The 15,699-nt window shown below is 48.4% G+C and overlaps 1 protein-coding gene across 2 annotated transcripts in view; it reads right to left on the minus strand.

The window, feature by feature from the left end:
• The window catches only part of ACACB (acetyl-CoA carboxylase beta), a 121,077-nt gene extending 108,225 nt beyond the window's left edge, over window positions 1-12,852 (minus strand). The window contains exons 1-2 of one of the 2 annotated variants that reach the window (XM_032310119.1): window positions 12,697-12,844; window positions 11,065-11,159 (exon numbers count right to left, since the gene is read on the minus strand). The gene's annotated coding sequence lies outside the window, so the exon portion shown is untranslated. Of the gene's footprint in view, window positions 1-11,064; window positions 11,160-12,696 lie in introns of both variants that reach the window. The other variant, XM_032310123.1, reaches the window with a different exon arrangement.
• Between the last annotated feature and the right edge of the window lie 2,847 nt (window positions 12,853-15,699).

Consider the following 15,699-nt stretch of genomic DNA (forward strand, 5'->3'; position numbering starts at 1 on the left):
AGCCACCCAGGTGTCCCACATTCTTATTTTTAAATGAGCAGAGGCCAGAGGTCCCATGTGAAATGAGGGACATAGCCATGACCAGCACTAAGGTCCCAGCTCCAGGCCGGTGCTCTTTCTACACCAAGGCACCATTCATGGCAAAAATCTACTGTCCTTGAGCATCTCTCTCTGGTGCCCTGGGAGGTGACCCAGGTTCACATCTCGGCTCTGTCCCCTACCAGTGGGCTAAGCCTTGGGCAGTACCCTCTGGGAACTTCAGGTGGCCACCTGCCACATAGCGGAAAGACATCCCTAGCCAGGAATCCAAGGGGACATGGGATACAGTGCCTGGAGAAGTTCAGGGTAGGCTGAGTCACCACTGTGAAGCCCCACCACCCCACAGACTGTCATCTCAGACACATTGTGTTCCCGCTGTGTGCCTGAGGTTCCTCGTCTAGAAAAAAGCAGCAGAAGGATAAAGGCCCACCCACATCAGAGGATTAGGAGAAGGAGGAGCCAAGACCCACATAGTCACTGAACATGGCCTTCCCCTTCTTGGGTGGCGAAATGCAAAGGACGAGGCAGGTGACCGAGGCAGGCAGCGTGGTTTCTGCCCAGCATCTGCCTGCACAATTGTACACCGCGGACTCACATTTGGGTGACAGGTGCCATGCGCCACCGGTCAGGTGTCCTGGCCACTCCCTGAGTACCTGAGAATCAGGCCCAAGTAGGACAGGCAGACCCCAGGGGACAGCCCTAGGACTCCTCAGCTTCTCCAGCCCCCAGCCTAAAGCTGTCACCGCAGGGCAGGTGACTTCCTGAAGGGTGGAAATCTCTGGGGCATCCACAGCCTGGGCTAGACTGGATTAACTTCTTCTCTAGTCCCTCATCCAACGGGGACATTCCCGGGGACGCTGCGTGATTCTGTTGCTGCTGCTCTTGTTTTTCGAGGGGGGGTGGTTTTTAATGCTGACATGGGGGTTAAAGAAAGGAAGGCAGTGCTAGAGAATGCCACAGGGGATCAGAAGTGATGCCTAGTAATTCACTGGGAGTGTTTTTCTGTCACTAGCAGCTGGTAAATGTGCAACCCAACACAGCCCTTGTGCTACAAGCTTTACACACATCCTCCCATCAGCTTTTCCTTGCATGCTTTTCCACCCCTCTGGAAGCTCAGTCCCTCCCCACATTCAGACTTTTAGGACCCAGGTGGCCTCAATCAGGAAGGCCACACTCCTAACCCTCATGTGCTCTTGCTCTCTGGGCAGGATTTCCCTCCATAAGCCCTGAGATGGCTCCCAAGTTAGCAGATCTGGAAAGTGACTGTCAGTACTGCTAGGTTTCTCAGAGCTGTGACCAGGTTCCTAAATCCCTGGGTCCACTTGCTGTGGGGCTAAAATGCAACCAAGAAATAAATAGCACAACCACTTCTCTGGGTTTTGGTGTTCTTCTCCTAAGAAGGTCTTTGTGGGAGACAGGAGAGTCCTGCTCAGACCAAGAACAAGTCTTTCGAACCAAGATCTAGCCACTAGACTCCCAGAATCAGGAAGAGGCCAATCCTTCCAAGGGTGGAGACAGGCATTAGGGAGAATGAAGAGTGACATCTGCTCTGGGCCTCTGAGGGATGAATAGGAGTTTGCCAGGTTACTAAGGAGGGGAAGACATCACAAGCAGAGGTTGCCCTTGGTATCATGCCAGATGGTGAATTAATAACACCACTGGACAAAGATGGGGCACTTCCAAAGTTACTTAACCGGGAGCAGCAATTAGCAAAGTGTTCTACTGTGAAAGATACTTGTTGTTCTCTTTAATATATATATTTTTTGGATCTGAAGATGATACGTGACAGTGCAGATGAGAGGGCAGGAAGGGACTGATTTAAGAATCTCGCCTTCCCTTGAGATTGAGCTGAGGGCACTGGGCGTGTGAGATGTCATGGTTCCTCGCCCGAAAAGGAAAGTGCCAGGGAGAGCAAGAGAATTTCACCCCTCACTTCACACACACACCACACTGTCCCTAACTCCGTAATCACAGATGATAAAGCTCCTCGTGCTGATGACACAGTGACGCCTTCCATCGCAGGGACTCTCCTGTGTGCAGGTCCTCCTTTACTCCTCAAGAAAGTGCTGCCGGGGAAGTAGTGCTCTCATCGCGCTCCACAGACTGCGCATGAAAACCCAATGCCCAGAAAAGGGGAGTGACTCACCCAAAGTCACACAGCCTGGAAGTACACAGAATTCAGCCCTGCTCTGCCGGACTCCAAAGTCTCCATTTGTAAGAGGGGGCAGGGAGCAGGCTGTTGATTCGATTGATTAATGGGCTACCTTCTTTGACAGGTGGAATCCAAAGTCTGGAAATGAGAACCAGGGAGGCTCGATAGTTCTCAAACTAGTCATTTGTCAGAATATCTGGGGCTCCGGAGAAGCCCAAGGACCATGAGAACAGGTCTAGATCATCTACATGTCTGTGCTTTGGTACTGAATCCCAAACTGTCTGATGTGAGTTGAGCAGGTGTGTAGCATCAGCAGACAGCTTCTGGGAGGAAAACGCATTTATGAAAAGCTAGTGAATTTCAGTTTTCCCAGGCTCACTGTAGGTGCTCAATGAGCGCCTGGTGAGCCAAGCCCAAAATTTGATGGGGCTGATCTGCAGGCCCAGGCAAACCTAGCCCAAACGGTTTCAGCCGGGTGCCTGCCTTGTGGAGAAATGTTGAGAGGCCACCTGAGGCCCACCTGAGCCATCCTTGTAGAAACTGCCAAAGTTGATGGTTGGATGTGCAGGAAAGTGGAGGAAGAGTGCTGGTGGGCTATGGTACAGGAGGCATGAACACTAGAAGCAGGAGCCAAGAACTCTGGCGCTTTCCAGGAACCAAACAGCCTGCCTGGTGCTGAGAAAGGGGTGGGGGTGGGGGCAGCAGACAGGGACAAATGACCCTGCAGGGTCACGGGAGGTGGAAGGGATTTATAGCTCCTTCCCGGAGTGATGGTGAGCTACAGTGCGAGAGTCAACAGACTCTGCACTCTGACTGCCTGGAAAATCAGCTCCACCACCCTCAGTGTGACCAAAGGCAGAGCAGTTAACCCCGAGCTCAGTAGTTCCATCTGTAAAATGGGGATAGTAACAGGACCAACCTCAGCACCCCGAAGGGCAAGTCAATGAACTCACGTACATAGACTGCTTAGCTTGGAATAAATGAGGCATGCCATCAGGAGTTTCTACGATTACCGTAGTTCTTTTTCTCATTAACATTCCTACCTGGGGTTGTGCTGAGCAGCCCCTGCCTTAGAGACCAAGGGACTTTGCCAAGCAAGACTTCTCCCTGATGCTGAGCTGAGATGTGGGGGGTTATCCCTTCCACCAAAACCCCCTGGCTCTGCTGGCTGAGGGCCTCTCCCAAGCCTAGTCCCGGGGCAGGGCCAGTGCACCATCCAACCTGAAAAGAGGTGATGTGACTCCCAACCTGAGTCAACCTGACCTTCTGGGGACAGTTGCTCTCCTTCAAAGCTGTGCCAGCATTTCCCGCCAGCTTTGGCAATCTGGTCGCTAATGTTGGGAGGAATCATCAGAGTCCCATGGGTGATTTGTCTCTCTAAAAAGGAGCAACCTCTCCTCTGTCCTGTCCCTTCCAGAACAAAAAGCAAAAATGGCTCTAGAGACAGAATCGGGTTGGAGCCTTGGCACCGCCAGCAGCCAGGAAACTCTGCAGTGACAGTTCTGGATTTGAATGTCTAGACCTCAGCTCTTCAGTTGTGATTGAAGCCAACCTCACAAAGGCTCTGGTAAAGACTAAGTAAAGAGCTGGAAGAGCTGGTAAATTGTGTGGATAGAGGGCACATTTGCACCTGCTAAAGGGCACGGCTGCAGAAATCCCTGGGGGCAGGGAGAGGGTCTAAAACATGGCCCTGGAGACCCTAGCTGGAATCCCAATTTAACAAGCGTAAGCAGGCCAGCCCGGCTGGTAGGTCACATTTTCTGCCGGAAACCAATCTAGGTCATTCCCGGGTTTGAAATTAAGACACAGTGTATTGGTTGGAGTATGGAATCCAGAGTGCCTAGCTCCAAGTTCTGTTTCTGCTCTTTATTTCCTGTGTGACCTTCAGCAAATTTCCTCACCTCTCTGTGCCTTGATTTCCTCACGTATTCAGTGGGGATGGTAAGACTGCCTTCCTCAGAGAGTTTTTGGTGAGGTTTACACAAACTGATATAAAGAACACAAACAGAGAGTGTTCTAATATTTATCGCGCTCTCCATGACGCACCAGGCATGGTGCCAAGTGCTTTACTTAAGATCAAGGTCAAGCCCCTGTTATCACTTACTTGAACCACGTACAAGCCTCTTGACCCAGCTCCCTGACCCCAGACCATGATGCACAGGAGGAACCTCTAAAACATTCCTTATCCCAGATTATGATTTCTAAGTATGTTTCCCACTGAAAGGACCCAGGACAGCTTGGGGGAAATGGCTCACTCCAGGCCTGGGGCAGAAATGTACACAGTGAGCTGCAATTTCTTGCTCTGCCTAAAAGCAAGGACCCTGAGGGGGTTTGCCCTGCCAAAGTCAAGATACCTGGGACCATTAAAAGGTGATCACTGCAGTGGATTGAAATATGTCCGAGCAGTTTCAAAAACCATGTGGTCATCGTGTTCCTCAAAACAAAAACAACTTCACTGAAACCTTGGGAGCTCACAATGGCGCCATCATGACTCTGATAACAGACTTGGGGGATTTAAAAAAAAAAAAAAAAAAAAAAGGACGCAGCAGAGCATTTTGCCTTTCCTGTAGGAAAATGCTCTGTATTTCAGATGGTGGATGAGACTCGTATGTTATAGAATGATAGCTAATAATGTGAACGAGGATGGAGGGAATCAGGAAACCACATTTGCAACTAGTAAGGAAATAACATGGACCTAGGTAGGGCTTTGACGGTCCATGGCTTGTGAACTACTCAGTCAAGGCCTGCCAGGGACTTTATAAGGCTGACGTTGGTTCCCCCGTGCACCGAGGAGTTCATGTCACTGAAAGCAGGATAACCTGACATTACACTCTTTTCGATGCCACGTAGTAGACGGCATGCGGTGACATGGCAGCATGTCGAAGTAGTCTTGTCAAGGATTTGACAAGATTCACAAACTTCAAGACCCGAGCACTGATTTACAGGGACAGAGAAACTCATTAAATGACGCTTGAGAGATGCGTCATCAGCCACATCCAAGATGTGGAAAATTCCACAGGACAAATGACCGACTTTCTTCTATAAGTAACTAGCATTTAATAAAGGCAGCCGGGTGGTTATTACAGATGAAGAGAGACTTAATAGGACCTTAATGGGTCCTGATGGGAACAGAATGAGTGTTCAACATCTTTGAGAAAGAGGGCACAGAGCATGAACCAGGTACTGGGTACTGGGTTAAGAAAATGCTGTTAGGGCGCCTGGGTGGCTCAGTGGGTTAAGCCGCTGCCTTCGGCTCAGGTCATGATCTCAGGGTCCTGGGATCGAGTCCCGCATCGGGCTCTCTGCCCAGCAGGGAGCCTGTTTCCTCCTCTCTCTCTCTGCCTGCCTCTCTGCCTACTTGTGATCTCTGTCAAATAAATAAATAAAATCTTTAAAAAAAAAAAAAAAAAAAGAAAATGCTGTTAATGGTGTTGGAAACAATCATGACGATGCCTTTTTTAAAAGTCATCTCTTGTAGAGATACGCACTAAAGTATTTATCTGGCTCTGAGAGTTGCTTGAAAACAATCTTCCCTCCCCATGACTGGGGGACCCCAGAACTCTAGTTAAGGACAGTTTAGTACTCAGGACAATTTAGTACTCAGGGAGAAAGGTACTGATGTCTGCAATTGACTTGAAATGTGATAGGTGTATGGGGTGCTCCCATAGGATTCTTTTAACTTCCTTTCAGGTTTGAAATTTTTCACAGTAAAATGGGGGAAACACAAGGAAAAGGGTGTATGTGTGGGTGGAGGAAACTGAATGTGCAGAAAGTTGATGGTTACTGAAGAGGGTGGTAAATGCAGAGAGGGTGCATTGTGCTAATTCTACCACTGAATGTGGTTTTTTGTTTGTTTGTTTGTTTGTTTTAAAGTTGGGGCTCCTGGGTGGTGCAGTTGGTTGAGACTCTTGGTTTTGGCTCAGGATGTGACCTTATGATCTTGGGGATATGGGATCAAGCCCCACGTCAAGCCCCGGGTCGAGCTCTGAGCCTAGTGTGATCTGCTGGAGGATCTCTCTCCCTCTCCCTGTCCCTCCCACTTGTGTGCGCTCTCTCTCTCTCTAAAATAAATAAATATATCTTAAAAAAAAAAGTTAACTTGACTTCTATACCAAAATTTAAGGCACCTGTCTACTGTTTAAAACCTGTACATTGGTACTAACTGTTAAAATTTATTAGTACTTACTATGTGCCAGGCTCTGTACTAAGCATTTTTTTTTTTTTTTTTGAAGAGAGAGAGAGAGATCATGAGAGGAGAGAGGTCAGTGGGAGAAGCAGACTCCCTGGCGAGCAGGGAGCCCGATGTGGGACTCGATCCCGTAACTCAAGGATCATGACCTGAGGCGAAGGCAGTCGCTTAACCAACTGAGCCACCCAGGTGCCCCGTACTAAGCATTTTTATAAGGATCACCTCATTCCACTCTGTGAGATCAGTATCATGAGAAGCCTTTTTTTAAATGAAGAATAATCTTAGAGTTCAAGAGTTAAACTTGTCCCAAGTCTGCGCACTCTGGTGGTGGGCAGCTGAACTGAATTTCACATTCTCAGTGGCTCTACATTGTATTCTTTTGTGATCCACATGGCCATGGAGATCTGGCCCCCCTAACCACTCTCTGGCCACTGGACCCCTTTGGGCCCTCTGTGCTTATGGGCCCATGTTCTGGAATGTTCTTTCCCACCATTGCACCCTGGCATGGTTATCTCTTGCTCCTTTTTCTGCTTTTGCTTCTGTGTTCCCACCCAGACCCGCCCTGACACCCATGGGTCATATTCTTGATGACATGTCCCTTTCCTTCACGTCACTTGCCACAGGCTGAACTGACACTACGTTGTCACGAATACACTCACTCATCCCCCCCCACACCCTCTTGAACGTAAACTTCTCAGGAGAGGACTGGCTCTGTCCCACCCCCGGCCCCACAGTGCAGTGCCCAGCACACGGAAGGGTCAGTAAATACTCATGGGATGCCTCGGTGCCTCCTCCTGACCCAGGTCCGCCTCCGTGTCCAGCCCATCCTTCCTGCCTCCCTGGCAGGTCCTTCTGCCCCAGTGAGTTTCGAGGGTGTGAACGTCAAGGTCAGGCAGTAGGCTACTACCTGGACGTGAATCCCCACCCCTACCCTCTCCCTGTGACACAGGGGGCTGCCAGAGCTGCTGCACGGAATGCTAGGCCCCCACTCTGTGCCCTCATGACTCCCTGTCCTCTCCCTCCCAGGGCTCCTCATAGACCACTGTTAGGAGTGAGGTCACTTACATGTACACCTGTCTTCCCCACTAGAAAGTCAATTCTATGAGGGTAAGGTAGCGCCTAAAACCAGGTCTGTTCAAATTTTTTAACATTCCTGATATAGGCTCCTTGACCCCTTCCCTAGGCACAAGCGTTCCCCAAAAATGGCTCTTGTGTAAATGGAGGGTAGATACAGTGGAAGACATGCAGCAACTTCTCCACAAAGCAAGGAAATTGCTAAATTATAATAAAGGCTAATGTTTGTTAAGTACTTCCTGTATACCAGGTCTTAAACTCTGCGCTTCGACCTTATTATCCCTTTGCGTGTCCACAGAAACTCTGGGAAGTATGTGTTCCCATTCTGCAGATGACGAGCTGAGGCAAAGGAGGGATCTGTTGCCCAAGGTCAAATCATGAAGAGGCAGAGCTGGCCGTGACAGTCCAGCTGCAGGGTCAGTGTGTTTCCTTCATGCTTCCGATGCCCACCACCACCTTGCCCCATGCCCAAGTTAGTGCAACAGCCTGCTGGCAGATCTCCCTGTTCCAATTCATCCAGAACGTGGGAGGCGGGGCTCTGGCTCTGGCTCTGGCTCCATACATACACACACATACACACACGCACACACACATGCACACATGTGTGCATACACACACACACACACACACACACACTGCCTTGGAGCCCTGTACTCAAGCTCAACTCCTGTGACATTTATCCATGGCAGGATTCTGCCTCCTGGGATTCCGAAGGAAAACTGAGGAAGGCACAAAGTGAGACTATTTCATGCTTTTCAGGAGGTACTGATGGGACTGCCAGCCCTGAAAGATGGTCCCCACCTCTGCCCAGTCCCAAAGTCACATTTTAGAGAGCCCCACCACAGGTCAGTATATTCAAGGCTCTGAGAAGTCCTACCAGAAAGGATCTGAGCTCCCCATGGGCAGCCCAATGTTTCCCAAACTGGAACCAGAGCCCCTTCTCCATCTTACATAGGCTATTCCTCCAAAGGAGTCCCATTTGGTTGGGAATGTGGAAATAAGAGACCACAGCCTTCCTCAGAACAGAGGAAGATCTGCTAAGAGGGGCGTTTCCAACAACTAACTATTCTAGTTACTACTGGAGTCTGAGACCCATTTACTTCCAAAGAGAAGGAAGAGTGTGTGCAGGGTTGTCCTTTCTTATCACTCTCACCCGCGATTGATTTGATTTGATTTGATTTGATTTGAAAAGATGCATTAGTGGGTCCAACAGAGGGTAGCACCAATCCTGGGCTAATTGAAATGTGAGGCTGTGTTCTGGGGTCCCAGTACAGGTAAGGGTGCAAAGGTATGCTGTGCTGGGTGGCCCAGAGAGGTCCAGAGAGCCCCACTTCTGTGTGGGGCTGACCTGAGCGGAAACTCTCCCAATGTGTCATGTGATTGACCTGAGCCAGTCATGTGAATTCTCCAAATCTTGGCTTCCTGGTTGGGGGAATGGAGTAAATAACACTCCGTCCTAGGGTTGTCCTTGTGCGTAATTCAACACCTGCTGTGTGCCAACCACTTAGTAATCAGTACCTCAGGTTCCCTGTTGCGCAGCCCAAACTGTCTAGCACAACCTAAACAAACCCGTCCTGTCTTCCTGGAGAACCTTCTTACTTTATGGTAGTAAGTTGACTCTTATTATAACAAAGATCTATTACAATAGAACATGAAATGTGCACGAAGTTTTCAGGGAAAATGCATGATTTCTGACCATCCTTCCAGGCTTCCATGGATGGAAGGGTCCAGATGCACACTCCTTTGAAGATCCTTGAGTCAAAATTCAGAGGAAACCTGAGAATAAGGTGTTGCCAAGTTTCTACAGGGATAAGGCTTTGAGGAAGTCTCCACTTGAAAAGCTTAAAATGTCTATTGCCCCCTGAAAATTAAGTATCTCATGTAATACTGTGATTTAGGTCTCATATCTAATGGTGATAAAACAGAGCTTACGTAGCCCCTGAGTAGAAGAAAAAAAAAAAACTCTTTTGCATAAAATCAACTACTAGGACCCCATCAAAATGAAACGTTTTGTGCAGCAATGGAAACTATAAAAAAAAACAAAAAGGCAACTTACTGAATGGGAGAAGATGTTTGCAAATGCTGTATCTGATAAGGGGTTAATATCCAAAATATATAAAGAACTTCTACAACTCAACAACGACAACAAAAACAAAACATCTGATTTAAAAAATGGGCAGAGGACCTGAATATTTTTCCAAGTAAGACACACAGATGGCCAACAGACACCCGAAAAGGTATTCAACATTGCTCATCATCAGGGAAATACAAATGAAAACCACCATGAGATACCACCTCATACCTGTCAGGATGGCTAAAACCACAAAGACAAGAAATAACAGGTGTCAGGGAGGATGCGGGGAAAGGGGAACCCCCATGCCCTGTTGCCGGGAATGCAAACTGGTGCAGCCATTGTGGAGGCAGGATGGAGGTGCCTCAAAAAATTAAAAAACGAATCACCATATGACCCAGTAATCACACTACTAAGTGTTCACCCAAAGAGAACAAACATACTGGGGTGCCTGCGTGGCTCAGTCGTTATGCGTCTGCCTTTGGCTCGGGTCATGATCCCAGGGTCATGATCCCAGGGTCCTAGGATCAAGCCCCACATCAGGCGCCCTGCTCAGTGGGGAGCCTGCTTCTCCCTCTGCCTGCTGCTCCCCCTGCTCGTTCTCTCTCAGATAAATAAATAAAATCTTTAAAAGAAAGAAAACAAAAACACTAATTTGAAAAGATATATTCATCCCTATGTTTACTGATATATTATCTACAATAGCTGAATTAAGGAAGCAGCCTAACAGACCATCAACAGACAAAATGGGTAACGAAGATGTGGCATAGATAGATATAGATACATATTTATATATTTATAAATAAATAAATATCTATAGATAGATACGGTGAAATACCACTCAGCCATAAAAAAGGAAAGAAATCGTGCCATTTGCAACAAAACAGATGGAGCCGGGGGTATCACGTTTGCTGAAGTAAGACTGAGAAAGACAGAACCATATGAGTTCACTCATAAGTGGAATCTTCAAAAATGAATAAACAAAAAACTGAATCGGATCAATAAATACAGAAAACAAGCTGATGGTTTCCAGAGAGGAGGGTGGGGGGGGGGATGGGCAAAATGGGGGAAGGGGAAGGCCCTGTCATGGAATGAAGTCTCAGGAATAAAAGGCAGAGCAATGGGAAGAGAGTCAATGATAGCACGAGAGCGATGGGACAGACGGTGGCTACACTTGTGATCACGGCGTGACATACAGAGAAGCTGAACCACTAGGCATACACCTAAAACTACTGTATCATTGCACATTAACTGTAGTCAATTAAAAAAAAAATGTTTTAGGGCACCTGGGTGGCTGAGTCAGTGAAGCGTCTGCCTTCAGCTCAGGTCATGATCCCAGGGTCCTGGGATGGAGCCCAGCGTCAGGCTCCCTGCTGAGTGGGGAGTCTGCTTCGCCCTCTGCCCTTCATCCCTGTTGCTCTCTCTCTCTCTCCCAAATAAAATCTTTAAAACAAAATGTTTTAAAAATCTCCTTTGTATAAACAGAAGATGCCTTCCTAGAGCTGCTCAAATAAACTCATCAAGTGAGGATGTTTGTACCTCCAATCACATGAATGAGGATCGGCGGGGTCTTTCCATTTAAAACTCGGAGAAGTCAGTGAGGAAATCACATCTTCTAGATATTTCCCAAGACACTGTTAGAAGGAAAAAAATAATCATATTATAAAAAATTGTCTCTACTTTGCAGTTTTTAAATGTAAAGACTGGCTTCCCAGGAGTTCTGCCTCAGTCCTCAGTCCTGGGCTACTGTGGATGGTGGGTCTCCCAACTTCCACGGAAGCCCACTGATGGTAAAATAATAATAATAAAAAATAATAATTATGATTATCGGGAGAGACAGTTGTGTACCGGGTGAAGGCACAGAATAAGTCTTTGAGAAACCAGGTCTAGGAAGGTTTTTTTTTCCTTTTTCTTTCTTTTGGTTCTTTTTTTCTTTAGAAATAAGATTGGGGGTGGGTGGGGGGTAGGCAGCAGGAGAGGGAGAATCCCAATTAGGCTCCACACCCAGTACAGAGCCTGACTTGGGGTTTGAGCTCATGCCCCTGAATTCAGGATTAGAGCTGAAACCAAAAGTTGGATGCTTCACGGACTCAGCCACCCAGGAGCCCCCAAGGTCTGGGAAGTCCTATGCCCAACTGGGCACACCAGGAGGAGGGGGGCAGGTGGAAGGAGAGCACAAGGAGACCTGTTTTACTCCAAACCGCTTGCCTTTTATTTCCTAGTGTACTTTAGAAACATGAAACATCCTTCTAGTGATACAGGACCGTAACAAATGCTTCACTCTTGGTCTGCTTTTATTTTTTTTTTTAAGATTTATTTATTTAGTTATTTGTGACAGAGAAAGAAAGAGAGAGTGTGAGCAAGGAGGGAGGGGGGGAGAAGGAGAGAGAGAATCTCAAGCAGACTGACTTCCCACTGAGTGCGCAGCCCAACTCGGGCTCGATCTCATGACCCTGAGATCATGATCTGAGCTGAAACCAAGAGTCAGATGCTCAACCAACTGAGCCACCCTGGTGCCCCTAGAGTCTGCTTTAAAAAAAAAAAAAAAAAGAGTAATAGTCTGAGAGATGGGACATCTAGAAGAAACAGAACAGTTTTCCTTAAGATGCCTCTGGGGGCACCTGGGTGGCTTGGTCAGTTAAGAGTCTTAGGTCACGATCCCTGGGTCCTAAGATAGATCCCTGGATCCCTTCGGCTTAGGTCACGATCTCTAGGTCCTAAGACAGAGTCCCACATCGGGTTCTTAGCTCAGCAGGGAGCCTGCTTGTCTTTCTCCCTCTGCCTCCCCCGCTGCTTGTGCGCTCTCTCTCTCTCTCATAAATAAAATCTTAAAAAAAAAAAAAAAAAAAAAGACGGCTTAGAGGGAAGGAAAAAAAATCACACAACTGCCTGTTCAGTAATCCTAAAACCTAACCCTCCCATTTTGGTTTGTGGAACTGATGAAGAGAGTCTGCACGGAGATTCCCAGCAACATAATCACTTATAGAAGGATAGAATGGCTGTTCCTCATCTAGGTTCCATTTCCAGCCCTCTGATCAGCTCCCTGAAAACTGAACAGGAGTTCTCATTCCCCTGGAAAGCCCGTCTGCCCTCTTCTGGGGAAGGACAGCCCAGTCCCCAGGGACACCGGCTTTCCAGCCAGGGACCCCAGGGAGGGGGAAGCTCACTTACCACCTGTCCCTCCACCTTGCCTCTTCCAGGTCTCCTCAACTGTGCCTTCAGGTTTGCACGTTCCGGGCTCCTTGTTTGCAAAGGGCCCGACTCTAAGCTGGCTAGCTGCTCGATGCCAGGAGTATGAGCGTCACTTTTAGATTAACTGGTCCCTGCCGTTTAAAAATATCTCTGAAGCACTTAACCTTCAGGCGCTGGCTCCGTCCCAGCCCAGGCATAGAACAGGATCCACCACCCTCCCCCCGCACCGTGTGGCCTCACCACTGCGGGACGGACCTGCTTACTACCCAGACCTTTGCTGTCTTTCACAATTGTTCGATATCTAAGACGTGGGGCATCTAAAGTCCATGTCGTCATCAGCGATCTGAACCAAGTCATTCCAGTCTTTCTTGGATAGGAAATTGATTGCACACAGGTTGCTGGGTGTTTGAGAAACAGCTTCTGGGCCATGCCTGCAGGGAGAGGCTCCCAGGGGGTTGATGTAACTGTTACCCAAGGATCACCTGGCTTCTCTGCCTGGGAAAAGATGGTACAAAACCTTCTGAATGAAAACACCACCAAATAAAGTGTGCCTTAGAGAGGGAAACAAAACACCAACCCCAAATAGTTCCACTTCCATCCTGGGTGGCTGGTTTTCTCTGGGGCCCAGCAGGGAAGGTGGGAACCCAGGCCGCAGGGCCTGTGTTCTGTGCCAGGGGGAGAGCCGGAGGAATGTAGGACAAAGGTCACCTCCAGGTCCAACCCAGGGCAGGGAGAGCAGAAGCCACACAAAAGGGCGCTGTGCTCTGACAAAATGGGGAACGGCAGCTCAGTGGCCACAATCTCAGGAAACCCAGGATGTGCCTCACTGAGGAGCAGGTAGAAAAACCCGCCAAGAGCCTGAACCTATGCAAAGCGGTTTAAATGGTGGCACGGACAGGTGCAGCCAGGGTGACTTCCTGTGCAGGCCTGTCCTCCAGAAAGGAAAAGTCAGCACACTGGACTCAGGATCTTCTCCACTGGACTTGTAAGCAGGAAGCGCACTTTGTGCCTGCTCTTGAGGCCCTGACCCCATTGGCTGTAACCTGGGACAGCACCACACACGCTTTAGAGGGGGAGAGGGTGAAATCATTCGTCTTATGAGAGCGGAGCTCATGGTGCATGGCCCATACACCTTCCACCCTCCCTGGTCAGCAGCCCCAAGGCTGGGGCTTTGGGGACTCATCCAAACGCCGTCAGTCACTCAGGAGTAGCTCACACAGTCCTCTCAATGAGGCACATTTTTCAACTACAGACGTGTCCTGTTTCTCCTGGGAGAGCCATCGGTGACTTAGGGAACTTCTGTATCAACTCCATTCAGAAATCCCCCGAGAGCATCGCTAACAGTGATTGGGACAGAGTGTAAGTAGTGGCAAAGCGACAGGACTTTGAAATCAGGCTCACATGGGTTCAAGTCCTAACTCCTCTACCTGCGGCTCTGGGCAAATGGCAGAGGCTGCTGCCTTATCCAGCTATTTAACCACGCGGTTCAGAAAAAGGAAATAAAATCACATATGCCGAGCTTCTGCATGGTGGCTTGCTTTTAAAGGTGCTTTGTAATGGCTTCCTAATGAAACTTGCTTTCCAAAAGACTACAAATGTTCCCCACACCCCCTACACACATGCGCGCGCACACACACACACACACACACACACACACACACACCCCTCATTCTGGTAACTCAACTATCCCTCAACACTCTCTCTCTCTTCCCTGTCATAGGTATTTCCTAGAAGCTGAATGGTGGGCTGGAAACCAGTGAGTCTGTTCATGAACTTTTCCTACCACACACAAGAACATTCATAGAGAAACAGATTTCTTCAAATAGATCTTAGATTCAGAAAGTCCTAAGTATCATTATTGCCAAAGAGAAAAAAATTAAGTGACCACACCGCATAAGGAAAACGGGGCATCCAGAAAGAGGCTGCTGGTCCTGTATATACTAGATACTTCGTAAAAATACTGATGTCTCCTCTTCTCCCTAAGAACCAGTTAAATTACAATTTCTGGGAGTGAACCTCGTGTTGATATTTTTTAGTTTCCCCCATGAGACAGGGAAACTGAAGGGACCCCATGAAAGAAAAAGCTGATTTTCTTTCTCTGTGTCTTTTCCTACTTTTAGTCTTTCTAGGACCTGCACCCCTACCCTACCAATGCCTAAATATGCGTCCTCCTTGCAAAGGACAGGGAGTTAACGGTTATCTTTGGAGTCTTCCAGGACAAAACAATGTATCTCAGGAAGGACCAGACGAAGCCATCATGTACATACAGCAGACCACTGGCACTAGAAGGCCTGACCCCCAGACCTGCTGGCTCCAGGGAATAAGAGCCTTAGGATGGACCCTGTCCTTGTTCTCACCAGTTCCTACATGCCTGGGAGGACACGTGCCGAGACCACAGTCAGTCGGTAAGAACCCCAGGCAAAAACAAGACTCATGCTCCTTTTCCTTTCCAAGTCTTCCAGACACTCTGAATCTGTTGTCTTCCATAAACTCTGCTCTCACTTCCTGCTGGCTTGTGTTTGATTTCTACCTTGCATGAAAGCCAAGGACTCTCGTGGTAGACCTCTGGGTCCTCTGACCTGCCTGCCTCACCCAGGTAAGCATCTGTGCTACCGTAATGTCTAAGGCATCCTAAGGGCTTGTTGAAAGCCTTTGGATCCTCCCTCCCCACCACAAATGCCACTAGCTGAGAGGAAGGGATACAGGAAATAGCAAAGAATGCAACTTCTTGATCTCCTGGTCTTCCCCCCTCACCAACATTTGCATTTCTAAACATACTTTAAAAATTTTAAGATTCCAACCAAGATCATCAACACAGTGACTGACCTGAGGTTGTAAAACCCAGGTTCAAAGTGTGTTAGGACTCCCACGTGGGAAGAGAGACCACCCAAGTTCCAGACTTTTCTCAGCTTGGCTCACCACCAGGCAACAAGCCAGGCCCCTCCGAAGTAGCAGAGAACCCTACCTGTTTTTCCTTGCATG

This window comes from Mustela erminea, chromosome 13 (assembly GCF_009829155.1).
Source record: "Mustela erminea isolate mMusErm1 chromosome 13, mMusErm1.Pri, whole genome shotgun sequence".
Lineage (NCBI taxonomy): Eukaryota > Metazoa > Chordata > Mammalia > Carnivora > Mustelidae > Mustela > Mustela erminea.